The sequence below is a fragment of the Tenrec ecaudatus genome, chromosome 10 (genome assembly GCF_050624435.1).
Source record: "Tenrec ecaudatus isolate mTenEca1 chromosome 10, mTenEca1.hap1, whole genome shotgun sequence".
Classification (NCBI taxonomy): domain Eukaryota; kingdom Metazoa; phylum Chordata; class Mammalia; order Afrosoricida; family Tenrecidae; genus Tenrec; species Tenrec ecaudatus.
In genome coordinates, this window is record NC_134539.1 from 144,593,268 (window position 1) to 144,606,919 (window position 13,652).

Here is a 13,652-nt window from a genome sequence, read left to right on the forward strand (position 1 = left end):
ACCCCTTTGGGGGTGGAACAACCCTTTCACAGGGGTCGCCCGATTCATAACAGTAGCAAAATGACAGTGACGAAGCAGCAACGAAAATAATTTTATGGTGGGGGGGTCACCACCACATGGGGAACTGTATTAAGGGTCGCGTCGTTAGGAAGGTGGAGAACCACTGCTCTGGAATCAAGGAGCTGTTGAAAGCAAATTCCCCAGAATAAAGCAGCCCTGGGTAGAACCATGCTGCAAGGGGCTTTCAAAGGCTGATTTTCCTCCCAGACGGCCATCACCAGGCCTTTCTTTGGAGGCACCTTGGTACTTCTCCCCTCCGAGATATGCAGGTTTGGTTCCAGACCAGCACAAGAAAGCAGATGATCACAGTTAAGTGAATCATGATTTTTTCCATTTCCCAGTGCATCTAGCATTTATATTCCCGTAATACTGAGCACTACTAAGCATGCATTCACATTATGAAGACGTTTGAAACACCGTGAGAATGACCACAATGTGACAGAGCCATGAAGCGAGCAGGCACTGTTGTGAAACTGGTGCCACAGACCTGCTCCACGCAAGAGATGCCACAAACCCTCACGCTGCAAAAAAAACACAGCATCTGAGAAGCGCAGGGGAGTGCTGTGCCTGACTGACGTGCCCACGTGTTTCCGTTCTCATTACGGTGGCCCACCATCCCGTCTTCTCCGTATTTTAAAATACAAATGACGTCGGTCTAAAAGCAGAAAGGAAATAGAAGATTTCAAACATTACTCCCCGTCATCTCCTCCTGGGGTCCCTGGGATGGCCCAGAGAGTTAATGTGCTTGTTAATATCCTTACTAACCAAAAGGGTAGAGACTGGAATCTATCCAGAGGTGCCTCGGAAGAAAGGCCTGGTGAGCTACTTCTGAAAAATCAGCCACTTAAAACCCCACGGAGCACAGTTCTACCTGACACACAGGGGCGACAGTTGATAGCTCTCCTGAATATAACCTGTTTTCAAAATTTCACTGGAAGATAATTCACATATCACACAATCGTGAAAGCACATCAAGAAGAGCTGTATAATAATCATCACCACCGTGTTAGAACATTTTCCTCATTCTTGTATCACCATTAGTAGCTCCCCTTTCCCTCCAACCTCTCCTGCCATACCCCCAAGGAACCATGAATCCAGTGATGGTCTCTACGGATTTACCTATGCTGGGTCCCGTACACAGAAAACAGTGAAAGGAAAAACTCCCAGCACTAACAGCAATGACAAAATACAAGAGCTAACAGCTTCAATAGAAAAGAAAGCAGAAAATATTAAAAGCTAGCACAAATCGAAATATATCACAAGGGAGATCTAATGCTAAGGGTGTTAAATTTTCATCTAACTGCATCTGTAAAGATCCACTTTCCAATGGCTCTTGCATGATAGCAAGGCTACTCCCATCCTTGGTTGATGGTCAGGGGGATTCACTAGGGACTTAATCCATGTGCCTCCCCCCCCCACCTTTGTTTTTAATGCTGAAACAAATGAAATATAGTTCAAACAGATCAAATGGTAAGATGTTACATTTTAACCCAACTCCATCTGCCATAATTAACTGTACAATGTTCTCTGTTTGATAATAGGACTATTCACACCCCTCAGCTGCGACCTCAGGGGATTCACTGCAGGTGTGCACCCTGCAAATGGATTTGGGCTTCCATTGCCAAACACAGTCTTCTGTAAGCCAGCTGTTCGCAATTTAAGTCCTGATATCATTCCCTCCTGTAGATTCAGATTACATTATTTACAATCCTTGGATCACACAGGCTAGTGTGCTTCTTCCATGTGGATTTAGGTGATGCGTCTCTTAGTTGGCTGCTTGTTTGAGAACTAGCCTTTCAGACACCAGATGCTGTTCTTTCTGATCGCCTGACACCATGTAGTTTCTTCACCACACTTTGCCGTAGCACTGATACCTTCAGTGATCTCTTCATGAGGGTGAGCATCAAGCAGGGCCATGTCATAAGAATCGTTCTTAGATAGGAGAACTAGAATTAAGTACAAGCCCCACATCAATTCATGCATCTATCATTTATATATGTCTCTGACGTCACTGATCATCCTGTTGTCTCCTGACTGGAATTCAAATGTTGCAGGGTTCCATCATATGAAGGACTCTGCAGGCCATGGTTGGGATTTGAGGGTTTGTTTCAAGCATGATGGGCAGGCTTTGGTGGGTTTTAAGTGGAGTCATCAGATGACCTCTGATTTCCATTTCACAAACATCACTGGGTTGACAAATGGAAAAAGGACAGTAGGAGGCAGAGTGGAGGCAAGGAAAAGAGGATTCTGTGCTAGTTTCAAAGGACACCTGTCCACTTGTCTTCACATGGTGGCTTGTGAGTTGCCATATTGCTGCTTGAAGCAAGCCTCTAGTATCTCAAAGATCAGCAGAGAAACTTCTAACTGAGACAGTGTAAGAGAAAAGGTGGCGATCTACTTTTTACCATCAGCCAATGAAAACCCTTACAGATCACAGGAGAATATTGTTAGATGAAGTGCTGGCAGGTGAATATCCTAGGTTGGAAGGCGTGAGAAACACAGGGATTGTAAAAGTGCCCTGGTTTGAAGAAGGTGCAAGATCAGCATGCTCAGATGGGCTTGCTACGAGTTGGAATCCACTTCAGGACAGCAGCTGACAACAGGCGAGATTCCACGTCGCGGCTGATGAGAATCAGGAATCAAGGGCCTTGTGGCTGGTGCAGTCTGTCAGTTACAAACAATGAGCACTTCTTGGGGCCAAGATTGAGAAGTGGCAAAGACCGGGCTTGACACCACTACCAGGCGCTTGGCAGCACTTTGCCCAGGCCTTCGGGTGGTGGTCTTCCTGTTAGGTTTCTGGGTTGGTTTACCTCCGTTCTTGCTTCTCAATGCTGAAAGATTTCCCGTGTTAGCGGCACTTTTGTGTAACCAAGTAACTTTTGTGGGCAAGGGAAGTTTCAGGGATGACAGTCTCAGAAAACACGCCATCCATGGAGAGCATGCAAGGCCGCGTGGCGGGGGCCATGGGAAAGTTCACGACGGAACATGGCCCCTCCAGGGGAGCACAGGAAAACGCGTGGAAGGAGTATCCTAACAGGAGCAGGAATCCAGAGTGAGGAGCCAAGGGAGAGCGAGCAAGGCCTGAGGGGGCTGGGATGTGTATGCGAGGAGAGCACCTGAACGAGAAGGGGGGGCTTGGTATTTATTCCCTCCTAGCCCCACTGGCTGGGGAGCCGTGGTTGAGGGTTTGGGCTGAGTTGAAGCGCACCTGTGTGTGGGAAACTAACAGAGGGAACTCTGACGAGGACTACATTCCCTCACGTACAACAGAGGGACTCAGGAAAGCTAGTATTCCACGGTGGGAAAGCCGCCACTTTGGGAAGTTAGAGATGACGCCCAAGTTCACGATCCTGCTGTAAATGTCCCTCCCACCGATTCTCCCCTAACAGCTATGCTGCCTTAAAGTGAGCGCATGGCGGGTTCTGTCTCCCTACAGAAGCAGACACCCTGTTGTTACCGCCTCCCGCGGGTCACCAGCCCCCTCATACCTTCCCCAGGGCAGGTGTTAGGTTTCTCACCTGTGAGCTGTGAGCTCAGGGACCTTACTGTGGTTGCCACCCACCCTGTGATGTATGTAACTACTGAATATGCATGTCCTATGGCTACCTCTACTATCCCCAGATAGGAAAGATGCTCGCTCTCCCACTTTCTCTCCTCCCACCTCCACGTGGACCACCAAGAGGGGCTGAGGTGAGCATGCTACCATGAAATGTGTCTGACTTATTTTAGTTTATCTTCCATGACTTTACTATAACCTTTAGGTATTCTCCCTGTACAATCTCGCCTACTAACCCTTCCATTGTTAGAGGCTGGTGACCTCTGACACCTATGTGTTATCATGGGCCTCGGCTGTGACCAGGTTTAGCTTCACCTGTGCATAGGTGGCCTTAGTCTGCGCATGCTCTGTTCTGGGTTTTCCCATAGTTGTCTAAAATTAGTGTGCATGATTTCTTTTTAACCCCTTTATTGTGGCAGCGCCAGCTGATTTTTGGTAGGATACACATTTGGTGCAGACACCCCCGTTTTATCCCTAATCTAGCTACCTGTCATTACCAGGCACAAAAGTGTCTGTGACAAGTGATTTCTACCTGCGCTACTAGGTGCCCATTCCGTAGGGCACAAGGGCAAGTTTGGACATGAGTTCCCAGAGTTCACATTTCGACCAGATGGAAAGTTTAGGTATGCCAACAACAGCAATTACAAAAGTGATGTCATGATCAGAAAAGAGGGTTATGTACACGAGAGTCTAATGGAAGAAGTGAAGAGAATTATTGATGACAGTGAAATTACACAAGATGATGCTTTGTGGCTGCATCCTGACAGGAACTTGAAATTGTAACTGGAGATGAACACATTTCTTTGATCACATCCAAAATTGGTCCTCTTAAATCAAAGGATACTGAAGGCTGGCGAGTGCTTTTAAGATGTGGTACAGGCTCTGAAATGGTTATTTTCAGTCTTAGTGGATTACATTTCAAGATTAAACCAATGTAAATGTATACTTTTGAGCTATTTGTGTATTGAATAAAGGGACGGGTGATGGGTGGGATTATTTTTCATTTATAATACGGAGATTTTTGTGAATGTGAAGTATATTTTCTTTTGTATGCAAACTGAACATAGGAAAATATGTGAAAAAGCTTAATGGCATCATTTAAGTCCAGGTGGATTGGACAATCTTTCACACTACAGTCAGGAAGTAAAAACTACTTGTCATTGCGATTTTATTCCAATGAAAGATGTCAAAGCCTTAAAAAGAAAGACGGTCAAGGAAACAGGTTTGCAGGCAGCCCTGGCCCTCAGCTCCATTTCTTAATTACAAGAAACTCCTAACATTCACCTAACGGTGCCACATGCCCACAGCCAACCCATCCACCGCTGGCAAGTGGATTCACATTCACAAAGATCCTATTGCTCCTTTGGGCTTCTGAGGCTGAGAAGTCACCTGCGGGGTTGAACCATCGACATTTCTTTAGCAGTTAGAGATATCTAACTCACAGCTCACAAAGCAACCACTAAATTAGTGCAGAAGGGAAAATGGAAAAGAGGCTAATTGTATCAGGGGATTGCGGGGCTTTAGCCAAGAGGTGAGAGACATTGGGGCTTCCACGTGGTGGCAGAGGGCCCAGCCTCCCAACAGCGTACCCCATCACCCCAGTGGCTGCCTGAACTGGGTGGTGGAAGAGTCTGGCTCCAGGCTCCAGTTTCTCCACTCCTCTGGAACTCTGCGGAGCTAGTGACTCAGGGGCGGTCCCTCCAGGCTCCCAGTGTTCTTGGCCGGCCTGGAGTGACTCATTGCTTAGCTCCTTCTCTCATGGTGACCCGGGGGCCAATCCCTTAATGAGTCCACACCTCACTCATCTGGCCGGGGACAATTGCTTGGTGGAGTTTTCGGCTCCCCTGGGGCAGGGCTCTGGTCTGCAAAGGTCGTGGTTTCTCTTCCTGCTGCTTTCAGACCGGCTTCCGGAGGGTCTGGCGGGGCTTAAGGCCATGGGGTAGGCCCAGGGGTCCAGGCCCTCCTGGTTGGCTGAGGTGGACGGTTTAATGTCGCTGCTGGAACCTTCTAATTTCAGAGCCATCCGACAGCCTTTCATATCGACTACAGTTTCGCAAGCATTGAGGGCTTGGAGGATTCCCCCCCCCCACTTTTCATTTTTGTGATCCCTTCTTGTAAAAACTTGTTTAACAACAACAAAGCCAACCAGTTGTCCCCAAAGCAAGCACAGCAGTAAACACGGGGAAGAGACGGAATGAGGTGACTGATGGGCGTCTGTCCCCCGCCAGGGGTGGGGGGCACCTGGGCGGGACCGGAGTGGGAGTGTGAGGGGCACGCGATGCGCTCGCGGGGCCGGCGGAGGAGCTGGGCTCCCCTGCAGCGTGCCCAGCCCTGGCCGGGGCGCTCGGGGTCGTTGGCCCGGGTCCCGCCCCGCACCGCCCCCCATCCCCCGGGAGGCTGGAGGCGGCGACGCGGTCCTCCCCGCGCCGAGCCGCCACCTGGGTTCGCTGCCCCACCGGGTCCAGCCAGGTGAATCCGGCGGGCGCAACCCCCTCTTGGCCCGGGACTCTGCCCCAGCTTTCCGCGTCCGGCGCCCTGCCCCGCGCCCTCACCCCCTGGGGGTCCCTCCCGAAGGGTGGCTCCTCCGGAGCCCAGCGCCGCATTCCTGGGGGCGGGGGTCCGCCCCTCGGGTCGCGGACTAGAGACGGGCCCGCGGCCGGACGCGGCGGGAACCAACTGGGGTAGGGAGTTGTCTTGGGCGCTAGGACTATTTTGGGGGGACGCGGGGGGACTCGGGGACGCGCAGGTCCCGGTGTCCCGCGGCCCTCGAGCCGGGTCGCCGGGGCAGCGACGCCTCTGGGTCCGCGGAGGCGGGAGGCCCGAGCCGGCCGGGCGGCAGGGGCTCGCGGGCGCCCGGGGCCCCGGAGTCTCGGGGGTCGCGCTGGCGCGTCGCCCACGGCGGCCGGGCCGGGGGCCGCTCGCCGACCCAGCCCGGCGCGGGAGGAAGTCTCCGAGTGGCCCGCGGCCGGGACCCCCGGGCGGGCGAAGTGCGACGGGGGCTGTCCGCGGCGCGCAGGGCACCGGCGTGGCGGGAGGAAGAGGGAACCCCGGGGCCTCCTCCGCCCCGGGCGCGGGTGGGGGCGGGGCGGGGCGGGGGGCGCTCCGGACGCCCGCGCGGGGCGGGGCGCCGCCTCCCGCCCGACCCCGGGGGCCACTTTCCGGCGGCGCGGGCGGAGGGGGCGGCGCCGGCGGCGGGAGGCGGGAGTCGGGGGCTGGGGTGGGGAGTCACTTTAAAGGCTCTTTCTTACCCATAATGCTTTGTGGGGACGTTGACAAGTGGATCCAAGATGGCGTAGAAAGTAATGACAGGTAAGTCCTGACTTCCCCCTTCTCCGCTGCCGGCTCCGCTCCGCGAGCTGCCGGAGCGCTCCCCGAGGGGGGTCGGAACCGCGCCCCGCCCGCGACCCCTCAGGGCCCGGGGGACAGCGGCCCGGGCGCGGGCCGGGGGCCGAGGCGGCCCGCGGCGGGGCCTGAGGGAGCGGGGCGCTTCGAGGCGAGGCCCGGACGCTGGGGCTGTTTACCGCTCCCTGCCGTCCTCGGTCCCCTCGGCCTCCGCCGGGGGCCGCGGCGCCCGGGGACCGGCCCGAGCCGGGGGGCCTTGCACGCCGGGCCCGGACGCCTGAGGGAGGCTTGCCCGGCCCGGGGCACCCTGGGCGGGGGAGGCGAGCCTGCCCGCCTGCACGCTCCCCGCCGCCGGGTCCCGGCTGGGGGTGGGGAGCGTGCGGGCCTCCGGAGCCCCGCGACCCCCCCCCCTCAGCCCGGGCTCGGACTTCCATGGGGCGGGGCGGGGCGGGGGGGTGTCGGGAAAACTGGGTCAGCGATGCGCCCCCTCCCTCCTCCTCTCCCTCCCCCTTGGAGGGCTGTTTGCCCGAGATTCACAACCCCCCCTTTCCCCGCCCCCTCCTCGGAAATTCTCATTGGCCTGTAAGCACATCAACAAAAATATCAACACTGTCCCTTCTGGGGAAATTACTTTAAGAGCCCCCTTTTCGGGGCTAAGAGACTGCAAACCCTATCTGGGGAATTTCGATGCCCCCCCCACCCCCCAAATCCAGATGCTCGCCCTGCACCCTCCCTCCTCCTCGCTGAGTATCCTCAAGGCAGGAGGCCTGGAAGTTAGCGGCCCGCACGGGGATCCTCAGGTTTTGTTTGGAACTTAGAACGTTGTTCTTCCTCCTCCCTCATAACTTAGGCGTTTCCAGCAAATCATTAATGTAATAAAAAATACATCTCCTCCTGGAGTGAGGACGGGGGGGGGGGTGAGGGGGGGATGTCCTGCCCAGTTTGTTCTGAATTTTGCCCTCTCTGAAGCTCACGTTAATGAGGTTTTTTTTACTTCAGGTGTTTGTTTTTTTTAATAGGAAGGTCGTTCAGTGTTGAGATAGCTTTTTGGGTAATGTTTTTGATGTTGAGAACATTCTAGGATCTATTTCCGACTGAAAGGAAAGTGTTTTTTTTTTTTTTTTTAAATTTTGAAGTCAAAAAGAAGCAGGAGACTCATGTGCCAAGCTACACCCTGTACCGTTTTGGTTACTTTTTCCATGTGGAATTTAGACATCCTTTCACTTCAGGCTGATAAAATGTTTGCTGCTGTTAATTGTTACCGATGCAGTACAGATAATTTTTACTTATTTTTTTCTCTTTTGCCTCAGGACTTGGATGAAGTCATTGATCACTAATGAACTACAGTGCTGGTGAGATGTGTAAGGTGAGGCTGTGGTTAAAGAAAGTGTTTACCTGACTCCTTGGTCAGGGCAAGGTTGAAACTTCTTGTCATTTGGCGGGCCCTCTTTATTTTCCCAAAATGCCACCCAGTCAATGGGGAGTATAGACTGGGCTAGAGTTAGAGGGGACAAAAGCTTCAAGGTACCCCCCCACCCCACACACTTTTCAGTGGCTCTGACATAGTCCAACATAGTGGAACTTACCCAGAGCCAACTGTTGGATGCGGCTACCCTTGATCAGCATCTGCAACAGGGGTAATTATAGTCTGCCTATTTAAATGTCCTTGTGTGACTTTAATTGGATGTTCTAATTTTATCTCTCTTGGTATCCATCGCTTTCTTGCCATTGGGTATGAGTGATTGTGGATGTGGGTTTTGGGTGTCCATAGTGTGGTGGGCTCTAGTACACGCTTGATTACTCCTTTATTTTCTGGAGAAAAAAAAGGTAGAGAGTTGTACTTGTTTCATAATCATTTTGAAATAAAAACAATAGTATTGAGTATATTAGGCAGAAGGTTGATTTGCGATTGTTTTCTGGTCATGTGTGGTGTTTGAATATTTTAAGGAACCCAAGATGAAGCTTTTAGTTAAGCTAAGTTGTGGTCCTTTGGATTTAAAGGATTTTATTGATACCGGGTTTAGTGAGCAGCATTCTGAGTAGGAGAAGGCGAGAGAAATTTGCTAACTTGATTATTTGTCCCAAGCAGTTTCTGCTTGACTTCAAAAATATTTTTACTATGGGTTAGTTAGAAAAAAATTAAGTAATTGTTGTAGATGGATTACTGCAACCCCCAACACATTTAGCCAGCCTCTGGATGTTTAAATCATATCATAAACTTTTCATATCTTTCTTGGCTAGGAAGAATAAACTGTACATTATTATTATATTTTTAGATTTAGGCTAACAGTTGACATTGCACATTAAAAAACTTGGGAGAGGAAGGTGAATATAAACCAAGATTACTTTTAAGCTGTACACACTCCATTTGAATCTCAGCAGAGGTTGTGTATATTACATATAATTTTTTTGTTGTTGATGGAGCAAATCAGGATTTAAAACTTTACATTTGTTTCCAGTTTGCAGGTGATAGCTGTTTAGGCCTTGAGACCACCAATTTTGACCTTTTATCCGATTTTTAGAAATTGACAGATTATTTTGTGGTAAGGAATCAATGATCTATTTTTGGGTTGAAGTCTTAAGTACTTAGAGGGGCTTCAAAAAGTTCATGGAAAAGTGGAATTAAAAGATAATGGAAAAGTTCCACGAAATTTTGAAGTTCTCATATCTACTACTATTGTCACAATTCCATAATGGATGGCTTTAACTAACAAATTTATTTCCTCACAGTTCAGGATGCTGGAGCTCCAAATTCAGAGATTTATCTAGCCGGAAGGGGGAAGACCCTTGTCTCCTGTCAACAGCTGTGGGCCTGATATTCCTTAGAGAGCTTGTGTCTTGGCATGAATCTGGCCTTAGGAAGTTCTCAGTGTAGGGACGTTGGCTCCAAAGGCCTCCCATTCCTGATTCTTCTTTCTTGGTGGTATCTAGGTCCCTCTGCCTCTGATTTGCTCTCCTTTCTTCTCTTGTAAGAGAGAAAAGGCCACATCCCACGGACATTCCCCATGGAATCTGATCAGGGCTGTGACCCAAATAAGGGTAAAGCCCCTTCAAGTTGATTTGCTGATTAGATGAAATCACATCATGGTCATTATATAATATTCAAATTACATCATCCCATCACTGGCAAACCACTGAGTCTTGGCTTAGCCAAGTTAACACATGCCAGGGTTCTTCAAAAAGCATATGGGAGAATGCCATTATCTTTTAGTTCTTCTCCCCCCAAAGCTTTTTAAAGTCCCTGCATGGTTTTAGGGGACCCAGTTCAATCCATAGCAGATGGAGGTATTCATTTGTACTCAAAAATGGATTATTTCCAAGGTGCTAATCCTGTGTGGCCAGTGTGGCTTGGCCTGAAATGTGCCAACACAATTTCCATTTTCCATAAATTTATCACACAAGTGGATCGTGTGATGTGTAGTGCTCACTTGAAAGTGAAGGTAGTAGTTGGCCACTGGACAGCTTGCTACCCAGACCATTTTATAATGGGAAATTCCATAGGATTGGAGGTTGGTTGTGGTGGAGTAGCTGCCCTTGTTGTTGAGCTGACTAAAGACATGACTTTTTTAGTCTGGCCTTTTGGCCCGGAATCTGGGCCACTAGTTTTAGGTGAGGCCTTGGTTTTTGGGAGTCAGTCAGGCCATCTCTATGAGCTGAGAAACCTGGTTTTTGCAATTGTGTAGCAGGCAGCTTCATTTTCTAATAGCATCCATGTCCACTTTAGGGGGTTGTAAAGTCTGTCCACATTTCTAGACTGTCCACGGTCTCATTGGAGAGGAAGAGATGGCAGAACAACAGGAGAAACCACTCCTCCTTGCGAGGGTTTTGTCTAGTTTAAAAATGCACAACATGTCCATGAAGGACAATTTCAGAAGATATGTGAGTAAGTAGACCAGAACTTATAAATGCATTTTATTCTCTGAGAAGTACACTTGGCATGAATATTGAATGCAGATTTGTCTATAATTGTCAGCCTGCTTTTAAGATACAAATATAGGCCTGGCCCAAGAAATAAGGCCCTTTGCTTATTGTTTCAAATGTTTAGAAAGTTTGGGGCAAAGTTTGTCAGCAGTAGTTACTCAAAAGAGGAGCAGGAACTAAACGTTAAATTATAAATATGTTGTCAATAGGTTGTTGGGAGAGCCCATGATCTTTCCACTGGAATGGCTGGACTGTCTTTATCTAGTTTGTTTGTAGTTTCCAGTTCAGCAAACAGATCTGGGGAAGTTAGTGACTGGTCCAAGATCATATAGTTAAGTGATACCCATGTTAAACCAAAGTCTTATCTCTGGACTTGTAGGTCCAGCGCTGGTTATGTGACATTTTTTTGAAATATTGGGGACCTCAGGGTCACAAACAGCATTGTATGCAAATGCTTTAGAGTGGGTCCTTCAGCACATGGTGCTCCCTGCTCTGTAGTTAAAAAGTCTCTTCTCTTTTCTTTCAGAAATTATAAAGAGCTCTGATGGGCTATTTGGGTGCTACCCAGTGCAGTGAACTGCAGGTGAGTAAGGCTAGGAGAGGCCTTAATATAAAAAGATGGCTTTTATGATACCTGAGAAAGAGACGAGGGAGATTTAAATTAGACAGGAGTGTTTGGCTGAGGAGGGACAGGGTGGGGTGGCCCAGTCAGAAAGAGTGCTTAACCCACTGTTGCGATGATGTGGCTCTTAACTGCTGACCTCTGGACCTGATTGGCTAATGGCCACCCCCTGAAGACCCTGCCTGTGTGTGTCCGAGAAGAGGAGAGAAGGGTGGGGTGGGAGTGTGTCACTTAATACTCCGTTTGGTCCGGATTTCAGCCTGCTTGCGCATGAAGGAGACCTGAGAGTCCTTCCGTTTGTGTGCAGCATTCTTGAACAGCAGTCACCCCACACCTGCTGAACTGGGTTCAGTGATGAATGGTCTGGTTTTCCGTTACCTACTGTGGATATCTTGCCATTCATGGCTTGATGTACTGCCACTGAGAACGTGCCGACTGAAACAAAAGGTTAATTAAAAAAAATGTAATGGCTATATTCCTTCCAGTGTATTAACACTATAATAACCCTTCAGAATTACTGTTTTTTTGTGAAAACATCTTGCTTGCTAGAGAAAGCAAAAGTTTGGGCTGGAGTTATTTGTTTGCAGTTGGCTTTTCCTTGGACCACGATATTATTTTGGCCTTTATTTAATGTAGAAAATGGCCATCCTACAGAAAAAGAAGAGTTAGGAGCCTGACCTAAAATTCCCTTTTAAGGCATTAGGGCTAAGGTCTTTGTGATGGCTTATTTTCAATACTATGTTTCATTAGATGCCTCCAGCTCTAGAAAGCTCAGCACGTGATGAAATGACTTACCCTGCATTGGGGCTCTGGCTTTGAAAGACTTATGAGAACACTGCTAGCTGCTCCTTAGCTGCTTGCTTTCAGCTAGAATTTTTAGCTTTGTTCTTGGTTAACAAAACAAACCACAGAACCAAATTTTTTCTATGGTAAAAAAAAAAAGGAAAATCTTGTCTTTCTTTTTGTTTCCTTTAATATACCCAAATCTCTTGACCCCAAGTTCTTTGGTTTGACCATGAGTCCGAACTGCCTTGTAACTGTGATGTAGTTCATTACTGAGTCAGCAAGGGGTCATTGGAACCCCCGCCTTGCCTCCATGATGTGACAGATAATGGAATTAAAAGTTAACAATTTTTCCATGAACTTTTTGGAGTCCTCTGGTTTACACTTTTAGGGTTTGCATTTAAACTTGGACTTGGTTCCTTGCTGTTTGTTAAAGTAATACTTGGTGTTAGGAAGAGTCTTTGTTTCTTGAGGCTCTGTGTATTTTGTGTGATTCTCGCCCACAGGTTCATGGGGGTGAGTGGAAGCTCAGTTGAGGTGGTGTGTTCCTCCCTGGGAAGCTAGGGTTTGGGTGTGTCATAGGTCATTGTTGGGAGAGAGAGCGCTTGATCCAGGCCAGAGTGAGCACTCTTCTTATGCCCATGGTTTCCTGCTTCCTGCATGCAGGGGAACTTTATTTCTTCACTCAGCAAGCAGTGTAAGAATGTAGACTAGGTGAGAGAACCAGAAGAACAAGGAAAAATTCACAGAAATGTTTTTGTTTTTTTAAAATAATTAATACTAAGTAAATGCCTCAGTGTTAGGGTGATTACCCTAAAACCATTGCTTTTCTTTTAGGGATTTCATAGAAATATATATTAAAGACTCAAAAAGTTTGTGGGAAATGGATTGAAAAAGGTAATAGAATTTTTCCATGAACTTTTGAAGACCTTTCATGTATGTATGTAGATATAGGTATGTGTGTATATGAATATACACATATAAATTATGGTGATTAGAATTTGATTTTTTAAACTTTATCATGCATGTTAATTTCTTCCATGTTGTTAATTTGTGGGTGTACATTTTGAAAGGCCACTAAATACCTTATCAAATCTTGCTTTCATCATTTGCATAAGTCTAGTGTTAGATATTTATGTTGTTGCTTTTCATTTAACATTGTGAGGATTATTCTCACTAATTATATCTGTGGTGCGTTTCTGACTGGTGCTATGTTAAGGGTGTGATGCCAGTATGGTTTTAGATATGTGCTGTCATATAGTTTTTTAAAGGTGTTGTAACAGTTTCAGTACTAACAGAGATATATGGATGTACCCGTTTTAAATGTATTTAAAGAAAAAAATTAAGCCTAAACCAGTTGCCATCAAA

General features: G+C 48.2%; 1 protein-coding gene and 1 pseudogene across 5 annotated transcripts in view; both read left to right on the forward strand.

Annotated features, from left to right (window-relative positions):
- The first annotated feature begins 4,273 nt into the window (after positions 1-4,273).
- On the forward strand, positions 4,274-4,554 carry LOC142458391 (protein mago nashi homolog pseudogene; annotated as a pseudogene).
- A 1,644-nt stretch (positions 4,555-6,198) lies between these two features.
- The window catches only part of HELZ (helicase with zinc finger), a 172,386-nt gene continuing 164,932 nt past the window's right edge, over positions 6,199-13,652 (forward strand). For 2 of the 5 annotated variants that reach the window (XM_075562112.1, XM_075562116.1), the window contains exons 1-3: positions 6,840-6,925; positions 8,269-8,324; positions 11,406-11,462. The gene's annotated coding sequence lies outside the window, so the exon portion shown is untranslated. Of the gene's footprint in view, positions 6,298-6,839; positions 6,926-8,268; positions 8,325-11,405; positions 11,463-13,652 lie in introns of those variants that run through there. The other 3 variants (XM_075562113.1, XM_075562115.1, XM_075562114.1) reach the window with 3 other exon arrangements.